The sequence below is a fragment of the Thunnus thynnus genome, chromosome 19 (assembly GCF_963924715.1).
Source record: "Thunnus thynnus chromosome 19, fThuThy2.1, whole genome shotgun sequence".
Classification (NCBI taxonomy): Eukaryota; Metazoa; Chordata; class Actinopteri; order Scombriformes; family Scombridae; genus Thunnus; species Thunnus thynnus.
The window spans coordinates 9,659,735-9,673,582 of NC_089535.1; positions in this window are offsets into that span (position 1 = coordinate 9,659,735).

Here is a 13,848-nt window from a genome sequence, read left to right on the forward strand (position 1 = left end):
TGTGCATGTTGGATGAATCTGAAAATATTTCTGAAAAGTTGAGCATTGAAGATCTATTAGTCAGTGTTTAAAGGGGCAGTATCATGCAAATTTCCATGTCTATATTTATATACTGGGGATCTACTGAAATATCTTTGCCTGATTTATAGTTCAAAAAACTCCTTATTTGTCTTATACTGGCCCTTCATGCAACCCCTCAGTTCAACCTCTGTCTCTCGATGAGCTCACTCTGTTCTGACTGACTGGCTTCCAGAGGTTACGTAAACAAACAGTAGTTGATGGATTTAACTTATTTTTCTTGTTCTTTACTCAGAATCTAAATTTCTCAAATACATCTGTACGTGTTCGAGCCTGAATCCAATCTGAAATATGCGAGTGGACAACAATGCGTACAACACATGGAACGACCTTTGCAACAACTGTAGCAACAGAATGGAAATAGATTCTGTAGACTCTATTTCTATCCTAAATAGAAATAGAGTCTACAGAATGGACATGTGGGTATGTACAATCTGATGTCATCACAGGGAGGAAGTAGAAATTAAGTTTTGCAAACGAAGCCAAACCAACCTGAACTCTTCATTTGCAGCGTTCAGGGCAGGGTGAAGTCCTGGCTTTCAACATGCAGGGAGCCTTCTTACATAACTTCACTTCAAGTTTTGGAACTTTGACCATGTTTAACATCTACATCCAACATCATAACAGTATAAAGATAACAGAAAATCACAAAGAGCTTAATATGTCCTCATTAAAGCCTCAAAGTGTTTAGAGGTTTTGCAGTTTCTTCCACACAGTGGTGCTTCAAAACCTGCATAGTGTTAATGCGCCATGTGTGCATACTTGGTCAAATTACCCAAAGATAGACCATTTTCCATATGAGGTTTACAGTAATTCTCTTTGTGGTTTCAATCCGTTTTATTTAAGGGACATTCGATGAGGAGTGAGATAAGACGATTTCGTGGGGGTTTTTTTGGGGAGGGGGTCAACTTGATAAACTCCACATAGCAGCCCACTTGCTCCCACGCGACCATAATGTACGTCTTTAATTTGCCCTGACGATGTCAAAAAGCATTTTAAAAACATTCCCAAGGATGCCTGTCCCTTGGCCTTTCAAAAGTTGGCCTTACTTGGTTTTGTAAACACTGCCCAAAAAACGCTGTGGGCTTGGAAGGAGAATCAGTAACATGCTGGCATCCCCGGTGGCAGAAGACAATAACATTGGCCAGGCCTGACTGCAACTGCCACACAGCGTTGAGTACACTAAACAGACACCAGTTCAGGTAATGTTGAGATGCTGGAGAAGGACTGGACACAATACTAATAGACAAACAGAGAATGACCTCTGACATGAAAAATGTTTAAATGTTTAAACTGGAAGGTCTTGTTTCAAATAAACATCTCTTGAAATTGGAAAGTGTTAATAACGCCAAAAACACCAACATACATTATCAACTAAAGACGATGCATTTATAATATACCTTGAGTTCCTCAATGAGGATGCAGAGGTTATGGCCATTGTATTTTGTGTTTGTGAGCCCCCAACCTAAGACAATTTTCTATCATTATGTGATAGACAAAGTTTTTTGAATCTTGGTCTGTATCCGACTGTTTCCGTAACTTTCCGAAAGCGACAATCCAACAATCACACTCACTTCACGCAGCAATTGGACAGTTGTGTGCAGGATTTCAATTTCTCTCTCAGGCTCTGTCACTTTTTGTGTTTCTCAGTATGTTAGAGTCACAAGTTCAAACATCCGCTCTTTGTCTTTGTCTTGTGTCATATCATTAGCCAGCTTTGCTTGGCGAAGGAGAAAACATTAGAGCGCTCCTTCCCTTAATAGTTCCTCTGGGTGTAAGGAACTGAAAACACTGAAAGACATTGATAAAACCAGCCAAATCTCCATATTTTATTAATTCTATTAAGTCTCCAGATTTTGCAAAGCATAGAAGTGCCTCAGCTACTTACACTGTTTAGCTGCTACCCCTCTGTCTCCACAGCTTCTGTAGCACTTCACTTTCACCATCTTGTCAGTCATGATGCTCTCTCTAAGAGTCTGTCATGACCCTTCAGGCGGTCAGGAGTTTTGAACATATTTATGAACAATTTTAATTCATGTGTGTAATAAAATATGATAACAACTCTATTATAATGTTTTACCAATCATTATTTTAATGTTTATACACAAGTTACAGATGTTTCACAGAATTATAGTTGGTAATAAATACAGTAATAAACACCTTAAAGCTACTTGTATCTGATTTTTACTACATTATAGTGTGCTAATAACAATTTATCAAATGTTAAAATACTGTTTATAATTGCTAAAGAAAATATTACTGTTGTAATTTACTGTAGTCAATCTTGGCCATGGCTCATTACAAAGAATTTGATGGGTTTTTATCAACCATGGTTCTGGGCTGGTGATAATTTACCTTATTGCTAACATGCAGTATTTCAATACTGTATATTCCTAAAGAGTATACAGTATACAGGAAATATCTATATTTAAGGAGTTTAAGGGAATATTTAAGTCACTAATGGGGTTCACACATCCTCATTGGCGTTACTGTATTTTATTTATTTTCCTGAAAATATAAATTGTGAAATTACATGTTTGTGTTTCTTTTGACTAATTTATATGTATGTTCGACATTATTGTTTCTGTAAATATTTGTTTGTCTGTCCTATGATGCATGTATGGGTGTACAGTCATGTATTTGTCCAGGTCACTTGATGAACCTTTCACAGGCAACATTCCCAGTAAAAACCATTTCCAGAAAAGCTCCACAGCTCTGTTTTTATATGAGGGCATCTGACTCACATGTCAGACCTGAGCCGCTGGGGGGGTCTCTGCATAAACAACTAAGTAAACAGAAACCTTTAAGCTTATTTCTGATTGTATCTTTGAAAGCAAACGGAAACAGCAAGAAAAATATTTGTTTGTGCTGCAACAACAAAAACAGCTAATGCATACAATGAAAATCTGAGAATGGTGAATCTGTAACTTGTATCTGTAAATATGTAATTAAACAGTTTTGGGATATTCCTGGGAATAAAAACGTATTGATGTTGTTCAACTTCGAATAGACTACACATTTGCAAATTGCAAAGTGTATTCACAGGTCTGACTAAGCTTTGTAAACTGTTTGTCCTTCCACATTTGCAGACTAAATTACAGACATTTCCAAATTATGCTTCTATAACGCCAGCCCCAATAAATACCCTCCAAGGGATCAAAGTGATATGAAGTATGTGTCAATATCTTAGATTCCTATATTCATATAAATGTGTTTGCATAATGAAATAGACTTCATTCCTTTTAGATTTGCTTGTTGTTACAGAGCTCAATATTTGGTTATTTGATTTGTTTATTTGGATCTCTTTTTCAAGGCTAATCTCCCAAGAGTCAATCTTAAAATCACAATAAAACATTTTCAGGGTACTATATACTATATCATATACTGCATGCACATGTTTATAATACACTCACTCATACTCTCACACTCAGTTAAACTTAATCATACATAAATACACAATATGTGCACATACACATTTCATTTACACAAACACATCTGCATATATCTAAACTAATGCAAATATTCTGACAGTGCAATGATGCATGGACTGCATATTGACAATCGCCATAAGAACTATAGTCCACAATACGTCACTTATTAGTCATATTGCAAACACATTATTGTTCCATTGTTTGTTAGTCCTGTAAATAAAGGTTCGCCTATCCATTTGTGTTTTTATCAAAGGTAATGCGTCATGATTTTTATCTCTATTTCTTATATTTACTTTGTGTTTATCTTGCACCAACTGCAATTTATCTTTTGAACCTTTGAATTTTTCTACATTGCATAACTGAATGTTGTCCGTTAAATTTCCTCCCAGCTAACTGTTCATAATTAAACTCAACTGAGCATTGAACAAATAGAAAAGATTATTATGAAGACATTCTACCCATTAATCCTAACAATGGCACCTTCTGTCATTCAGTGGGACTATCTACAGTGGTGACCATCTTTTCTAAGGGGGCTGCTTGGATTTAAGGCACCAGTACACTTCATCAGAAGTACTTGTCAGATGGTCAAACAGCTTTGGAAACCCTCTTCCCGCCTTCCCTTACCAATGGCAGATTTGGAGGTTCTGCATTGGTCCAACAATTTCTGTAACTTTCTGAAACCGACAATCATGCTCACCTCACACAGCAATTGGCCTTGTGTGAGGAGGTGAGAAAATCAGCAGGGTTTGAACTTCTCTCTTAACTTCCTGTTTTCATTCTTTACACAACAATTTCTGTCACTTTTTCTGTTTTCGACCAAGAACAACACTATGATCGTCTTCGAGGAGAGAGTGCCTGAAAATGTTTCAGATATTTAAACAATCATTGCATCTTTCCTTCATCTTTTAGTGTGGCCGTTTGGAACAGATATAATCACTGTTGATTTCCAACGTGGTCGGACAGCACGTCATATAAAACAGTTATTTTCTAGCATAAAAAAGTCCAAACTTCTGTGTAAAATATCTGGCTCTTTAGCTAGAAAAAATGCCTCACTGTTAGATAGACTCAATTGTTGTCTTTCTGCTGTCATGGGTTACAGTGGTGACCATCTTTTCTAAGGGGGCTGCTTGGATTTAAGGCACCAGCACACTTAATCAGAAGTACTTGTCGGATGGTCAAACAGCTTTGGAAACCCTCTTCCCGCCTTCCCTTACCAATGGCAGATTTGGAGGTTCTGCATCGGTCCAACAATTTCTGTAACTTTCTGAAACCGACAATCATGCTCACCTCACACAGCAATTGGCCTTGTGTGAGGAGGTGAGAAAATCAGCAGGGTTTGAACTTCTCTCTTAACTTCCTGTTTTCATTCTTTACACAACAATTTCTGTCACTTTTTCTGTTTTCGACCAAGAACAACACTATGATCGTCTTCGAGGAGAGAGTGCCTGAAAATGTTTTCAGATATTTAAACAATCATTGCATCTTTCCTTCATCTTTTAGTGTGGCCGTTTGGAACAGATATAATCACTGTTGATTTCCAACGTGGTCGGACAGCACGTCATACAAAACAGTTATTTTCTAGCATAAAAAAGTCCAAACTTCTGTGTAAAATATCTGGCTCTTTAGCTAGAAAAAATGCCTCACTGTTAGATAGACTCAATTGTTGTCTTTCTGCTGTCATGGGTTACAGTGGGGACCATCTTTTCTAAGGGGGCTGCTTGGATTTAAGGCACCAGTACACTTCATCAGAAGTACTTGTCAGATGGTCAAACAGCTTTGGAAACCCTCTTCCCGCCTTCCCTTACCAATGGCAAATTTGGAGGTTCTGCATCGGTCCAACAATTTCTGTAACTTTCTGAAACCGACAATCATGCTCACCTCACACAGCAATTGGCCTTGTGTGAGGAGGTGAGAAAATCAGCAGGGTTTGAACTTCTCTCTTAACTTCCTGTTTTCATTCTTTACACAACAATTTCTGTCACTTTTTCTGTTTTCGACCAAGAACAACACTATGATCGTCTTCGAGGAGAGAGTGCCTGAAAATGTTTTCAGATATTTAAACAATCATTGCATCTTTCCTTCATCTTTTAGTGTGGCCGTTTGGAACAGATATAATCACTGTTGATTTCCAACGTGGTCGGACAGCACGTCATATAAAACAGTTATTTTCTAGCATAAAAAAGTCCAAACTTCTGTGTAAAATATCTGGCTCTTTAGCTAGAAAATTGCCTCACTGTTAGATAGTCAATTGTTGTCTTTCTGTTGTCATGTGCTCAGCAGGTTGCATACAGACGTCTTCTGCATCAGGAAATTACACTAGTAAGAGCGGTGAACCACACCAGTGTATGTGTGGACAAGAAAAACAAAACAATGCGTTAAAAGGGGCTGGGCTCAGCTACAGAGTAAGGTGTGACGTCACCCATTGATTTGCATTGGATCCAGTTTGCTGCTTATGGTCGGCACCATCTTTTCTGTTTGGAGCCAGGAACTTCCAAATAAGGAATGCTGGGTTTTGCCTTTCGCTCCCTGGAAACACCTCAGACCAAAATGAACACCGAGCGGTGCACATTTTGACTAATGTTTGCCACTTTAGCTAAATTGTGCTAACAGGGCAGGTATTGTAATCAAGTAACATTAAACTTAACCAAAATATTACAACAATAGTCAGTCTTGGAGCTGAGGAGAGCAGCAGGCGAGCAAACTGTCAATCACAGCTGTCAGTCAACACCGACATAGACATCAAAGCAACTATAAGTCTTCAAATCTTATTAATGGAGCAATAATTTCCAAAATTACCACCAGCACACTTATTAGAAGGCTAGAATTTAGAGATTGAGACTATAATCACTCATTGAAAAAAATAATTGACTTAGTATTTCTAGAGAGAAGTTGAAGCTTTTTGAGAGTTTGCAGTTCTGTTGTATTACACTGCATTAATTTTAACTAGATGTACCTAATAAATCAGTAGCTGAGTGCTATTGCTTGACGTAAAACTGGAACATAAATAACATTAGTAAAAATGTAGCAAGCAGAGCAGTACATAAAGGCATGTTCGTGTTTATTTAATTTTAATGATCATTAGTTTTTACAATTATGACAGCAGTTAGTGTAAATAAAACATCCCACCAGTCTCACTGATATCTATCTAAGCTGTTCATAAGAAAGGTCAAAATGAAGTCTGCCAAAGGACTGTATGTTTGTGGATGTGTACTGTACTCAAGAAATGTGTGTGTGTAATGTGGGCAATATCTTTGGATGAACTTCAGTCATCCCGTTGGTGCACAGCTAAGGAGTCAGGTAAGAACTAATTGAGCCTTTAAACTGACAGTAACCAGAACAAAGAACCACATAGCAGAGAACAGCACAGGATGGGCATGGGTAAGTTTCCTCTGTTCAGCACAGAACATCTTTCAGTGTTAAAAAACGAGTGTGAGAACGTACAGAGATGACCACAGGAAGATCTGGGCTGAAAATTGGCAGCATTTTGCTTTTCACTGGAAATTAGATGTTGTAGTGCATTAGGGAGGTTATTATTCCTACATATTCCATTATTGGAAAGATCATTGAGCTGATCTATAGTATTTATAATAATATATAGTATTTAATGATCTTTTCCTCTACTTTGTTTGGCCAATAAAAGAATATTTAGTGGTATATTGCATGACATTTATCATGATTTCAAAAGGGCTTTCGTTATTTCTACCCCTTTCTCTGATTAATGGCAAACTACGTGTCTCACTGCATTAATGGGTTTTATAGTGGTACTGAGCAAAGTGCACTGGTCAGTATATTTTCTATTTCTGTGCTTTGGTGTAATGGGGGTTGAGAAAACTCTGTGACATGTAGTCCATGTGTTTTCCTTCAGTTTACTTACATCCCTAAGCAGAGTTGGCCCCACTAAGCACTCCAGCACATTGTGTAATTTCAGGAAGGGTGCTGCTATGTGTGATATTGGGCTGCAGATGCCAAGAATTTCCAGTGAAATGCACTGTTGCCTTAATGCTCCTCGTGAAATGGAAACAATTGGCATGCAAAGCAGAGAGCACGTGTATATTCACATGCACGCTCATAAGTACACAGACCTTACCCCAAACACGGATGGCGTCTGCCTTACAAAGAACTCTTCTCCGGAGATTGAAAACGTGATTGCTGTTATTAGTCTCTGGAGTCATTTCTTAACAAACCACCATGACCGTAATCTTCATGGTGAAGGAACATGTCACCCAGTGCAGTGGTGTGGCTCATTGACATGTTTATAATAGGTTTTGGGCAACAACAGAGGTCTATGGCACAGAGGAATAACATATATCAAGCTTCAGATATACACACAATACTTGTAGATCGATTCATTGTTGGTTTGGCTCTGCACATGAGATTTGTTGAAAATAAAATCACCAGCCTTATCCTTTAAAAAAATCTGCCTACTAGCACATCTAAAGATCACTTATTAGCATGTTATATGTAGCTTTTTAAATTCATACAAAAATCAAAGTGTAAATATGATGGTTTTGTGGTGGGTTATGTGCCTCAAGGCTCCAGGAAGTTACTGCTCCAGGCCAGGAAAGTCACAGACATAACTCCCTGTAAAACCACAATGTGCTGTTTAACACTTCAGTTTTTGTACGGAATATACAAACATGATATAAAGTGTTAATAAGTGAGATTTAGAGGTGTCTGTAGGTGGACTTTGTGCTGCTGGACAGAGCCAGGCTATTTGTTTCCTCCTGCTTCCAGTCTTTATGCTAACTTAGCTCAGCTAACTGGCAACTAGCTATACATTCATATTTACTATACAGACATAAGAGTGATACTGATCTTCTTATCTAACTCTTTGCAAGAGAATGAGTAGGTGTTTTTCTCAGAATGCCTGAAAACTATTCCTTTGACTTTCCTAACTTCACCAGCACTTGCAGACGTGACAACAAACTAAAATGTCTCCACTTTCCAAAACTGTGCTCCCCATGCATGTCAAAAACTTAAATTGACTCTCATACAGACAGAAGTACAAAATAACACACCCACAGAGGATACAGTAGATTCCTTCCTCTGCAGGTGTTATTTTGTTATGTTGTAGCACCACAGCGCCACTCTCTGGTTGTATTTTGATGTCCTACTACAGAAGTTCAGATAATAAGCGGGCTGATCTTGCAGTTAGCCTCCCTCAAATTGCTCAACTTGGTCCTGTGTAAAAATAGCTTACAATTGTTGGCTGATAAGTGACATCTGGTGCAAAAACAAGATCTCACAGATTGCACTTTTCTGTGTAAATTCCAGGTAATGACAAGTTTTAGAGGTTTAAGAGAGAATAGTTTCAAGAGGTTTAACAGTGAGAGGAAGTGCATGTGGTAATGATCAAGGTGTCATCAGGGCCAAGCCAGTGATGTTATGCTGACTCAAAAGATCATGTTTAAAGATACTGAACTGAGATCTCACAACAGGAAGCTCTGCACCTGTGAGGGAGGCGGGATGTTTATATAAGAGCTTCTGCTCACTCACACAAGGTTTAGTCATCAGGATTTATGCCCACAACAGCAAGAAGACAAGCTGGCACTTTTGGAGAGGGTGTAGTAGTAATAACAGCCTCAGTGTGTGTAATTCATTCAAATGGGGGATCATGTTTCAGGTGAGAAATATTTTGGAATGCATGCATACAGCAAGTAAAAACAGGAGAACACACCTCATGAGGTAATGGAAAATACATTTCTTAAAAACGTATCTATCGTCACAAACTGTTTAAAGTGGCACCCAGGTTATGGTGGGCACTTGGCCACTTTAACAGCCCTGCTTCAGGAGGAGCATCTGTTTCTGAGGCCTGATAAGATGTCCCTCAACCAGTAGCAACCAGTAGCAGCACCCATAGCACTGGTAACTCAAAACACACACATTGAAAGTGACTCAATAACAGCTTGCCACACTGCCAAGGAAAAGCAGCAATATGAAGCCAGACATCATAATCAGAGTCATAAACCAAGCATCTACCAAACTGAGCATCTTACCGAAAAGAATGCAGACATTTCCAGGCAAGCACGCATTTTAAAAAAGCAAAAGAAAATAGAAATGATTTTGTGGCAAACTAAGCTAAAGACAAACCCAAGTGTTTACTTAACAAGATTACAAAATTTAGAAAAGTACAAATAGAACTAATATACTCATAAAACTAGTAAATAAATCAAGGGGATGTGTCCGGTCATTTATCTGTTTCTTTATGTACAGTATATAAAGTGTGAGTGAGATGATATGCATTAAGGTCAACATAAACTGAATGAAGAGACATATAAACTTTAGTGTAAGGTATGTGAGTGCAGTAGGGTTACTTATATTTTAACAAGCAGGCCCAAAAATATGCCAGAATAGAATTCAAGATGTAGATAAGTTTATTGTCATTCTTTGGTCATTCTTTTTTAATATTAGTTATTCTGGCATGATATCTTCAAAGATGCAGTAATACTGAGTAAACATACAAAAAACACACAATATTAATATCTGTATTGACATAGTTGATGTGAACTAATGCAGCTGAAGAGTAGCAGTGACATGTCTGTAAAGCGGCAGAATTAATGCAGAGTATATCAAGAAGCTGCAGAGTGGCATCTGTAAGTGAACAGAGGGTGTATAGTATAACCAAGAATACTGTTTGTGGAGTTATTCAAAAAAAAGTCTTACCAAAACCATAAGCCCTAACACCTTAAATAGTTTGAAATGATTGTAATAGGACAAGAATGGGATTCTTTACCCATGTGCTGTATATCACCACAAGGGGGAGCTGTCAGTCTGACAATATCAAAGCTTCCTGCAAGATATTGAACAACTGCCTGTATAGACTAAACTAAAAATAATCTCTTATACATTAGCAGTAGATGACATTATGAAACATTTTCTGCTGTATCATCCTAGAATTAGACTCAGCAGTGCACAGATTTTCATTTTTTTCTATGTTGTGAATCCTCTATGGCATCTGGACATTGCTTTACCTCCTTAAATTAGAGCTATTGCTTCTTGGGATCGTTACCAAAAAGCAAGTGCACCTCGCTACTGCCAATAATACCTTTCCTTTCTCAGTATTGACAGGCGATCACTTAGTAAAGTGCAGATTAGAAGGTCGTGTGAAGAGGCTATTGATTTTGTAGTGACTCCCTTTGAGTGCCAGCCTTAAATAAAAAACCTGACAAGCTTTATCCCAAACTAACAAAAGAAAAGCTTCTAGTGTCAAAACAGCAATGTACTGAATCTTAATATGTCAATCTGCTCTTCTAATATATATGTACTTAGACGCTTTGTCATGCAATATAATACATAAACCTCCTTTACCTGCACATTTTCTGCAAGTGGTTAATATGATCTTTAACTGGTTCAGCTGTCTGAAATCTAGGCAGCCATGTCACATGCCCAGTAGTCGTATAGCACAGACACAACAGGGTTCAGCTGGTTCAGACAGGCACACACACATACACATACACATACACACACTGCTGCTGTGCACAGAGTCAGCTTGTCTGCAAAAACAGGTCAGACACTACTATTTTCTGTCTGGCATTTTAAAAATAATTTGATACCTGGACATAATGCTGAACAGGATAACTTCTGGCCAAGACTGAAAGGATAAAACAAAAGTAAAAAAATAGCTCTGTTATGTCATGACTGAGCATGTAAAACTCTCCGTGTGCTCCTATGAACTACATTGATTGAACTCACTTCCCCTCTGCCTCTCTGTTTCTGTCGCTCTCAGTTCATTGCGTGTTCAGACATCCACCCACGCACACACACTCACACACTAACTAGGGTGACACATTGGTGTTGTCACCTCAGCAGGGTGCAGACTGACCCAGAGAAATACCACAGAGATACCAAGCAGGGCAGAATGAGGGATTCCTCAGTGATGGAGTGTCATCTGTGCACCTGTGTTTCCTCTCTAGGATAGTATTTTATCCTTGTATTGGCTTCGAAACCTACAGTATATTTATTAATTAAAGCACCTAGATGATCATTGTTTTTTCATTTCCTTGCCCTCTTTGGAGGTGTTCACTAATTGCTGTATAAAACTAATTCCTATATAAAACATTAACATGTGATTTTGAGTTTCACTTAATTTTGCAGTGCCATTACCAGAGCATCTGTTTTCTGATTGTACTTCACAGTCCTCCCCACCACACCATCCAAGACCTCTTTTTACCTCTCAAGAGACTCTTTCTTGATCTCATTCATTGCTCTGTTTTGTACATATCTTTCAAATTTAAACAACAGACCGGCTGGTATAGCTGTTAAAGATTGCAACATGGATGTGATGGAGGACTTTGTGTCAGTGAAAAGATCCTTTAGTAAAAGTAGTAAAACCACACCGCAGAAACATGCCATTTGAAGTAAAAGTCCTGCATTAAAAACCTTACTTATGTGAAAGTAAGAAAGTATTATCAGCAAAATGTACTTCAAGGATCAAAAGTACTCAAGGTGGAGTTAATTTTAACACTACTAGGTAATAAATGCAGTGCAATGAAAAAGTAAAATTTCTGTCTGAAATGTAGTGGAGTAGAATTACAACAAAACTAAAACTGAAATACACACGTAGATGTACCTCAGAATTGTACTTATTACAGTATATTTATATCATTGGTCAGTGCATAACTGATCCAAGTACCACCTTAATTTCCTTAACACAATGACATATAATTCACGTTTATATAAAGATGCATTGCATACAGTAAAGACCTTTCTCAAGATGAAAACATTTACTTATCAAACACTGATGCATGTTGTCTGCATTTCATTTTGCAGATGCTGGCACTGGAATGGCTTACTGGGTTATCTATATAGAACTGAAACATCATTAATGTTATTAAATGTACCTGTGCATCTACTGCTATATCAAAGTGTATAACTGAAATAAATATAGTAATATTGATCTCTTTTTTTGTCATGCAAATACAGTATACCATTATCTGTACATGTGCCAACTCCGCACAGGAGGAGCCTGTGAGATGCAGCCAGTGGAAAGATGTTTTACCCACAAGCCCACTCTCTCTTGAACAGCGCCATAGCAATAGGGTCTTAATTGTGGTCCCATGCCAAATCAGAGCAGATGGCTGTCTCCATACCAACAAATTATGAAGCTCAACCCCTACATATTATATGTAATTATGTTGTTTTACAGGTATATGACATTTATACATTTGATTAAGGGATATCTTGTGCTGCAGTCACAGGAAGTGTCCAGTAACCATTGTAGGGAAGTTTGATGCAATCTGATTAGAATAAAAATGTTATTTCCATATCGCTTAATAGTAAAACAGAATCACCAATAAAACATGCTAAAATAATAATTATTTTTAACAGAATAAAACCATTAAACAGCAAAACACTGAGGAGCATACCAAAAGTAAAAACCAGAACAGGTTAGAAACAGAAAATGTTAAGAAAAGGCTTTCCAATAAAACATTTTTAAGTGAATTAAAAGATACAACACAAAAATGAGGGGCACGAAGAGAAAAAGCTCACCCACCCTGAGTAACAAAGTGAGCGGTTGGACCAACCAGGAGACCCCTGCCTGAGGATCTCAGGCTGCAGTGACACAATTACACAGCATAACTAGGAGTCTGATCATGCAAAGCCTTCGAGGTTATCAGCAAAATCCTAAAATTACTTAAAAAGCCCACTAGAAACTAGTGCTAAGATGTAAGAATGGCAGTGATGTCAACTTATTTCCTGGAGTTTGTTAAAAGCATAGCAGCAACATTTTGAATGAGCTGGAGTAAGGAAATGTTAAGTAGTCCAAGTGAGAGGAAATAAAAGAATGGATTTCTGTCTCAAGATGTACAACTGTTAAAAATGTTTTTATCATCAATTTCTCACAATTTTAGCAATTGTCTTCAGCTAAAGGAAGCATGATTGGACTATTTTGTGTATTTGGCTGTCAAACAAGAGGGTGTATAAAAATAACCCCAAGATTGCATGTAGACTCTGTTGACTATATTACATGGCAGACACACACATCAGTGTCACCAGGTTTAGGGGGAACATAAAGTTGTGCATCATCAGCATAGACATGAAAATGAATTTTGTGTTAATGAAATATGTGGACCACTGGCAGCATGTAAACTGAAAACTAAACTAAAAGAAGACCTAAAATTGACCCTTTGGGGACACCAGTGGTGGAAAAGGTACTCCCAGTTTTAACAGTGTCATTTCTATCACAAAAGTAGTGGCAAAACCAATTAAGAACCATAAGCTTAATGCCAACTCACTTTTTTCAAAAATTCCTTTAAATTTGAGTGGTTGACAGCGTCAAAAACAGAACTCATATCAAGCAAGAACATTGACCAGAGTCTGCAGATGGCAGTAAATTCTT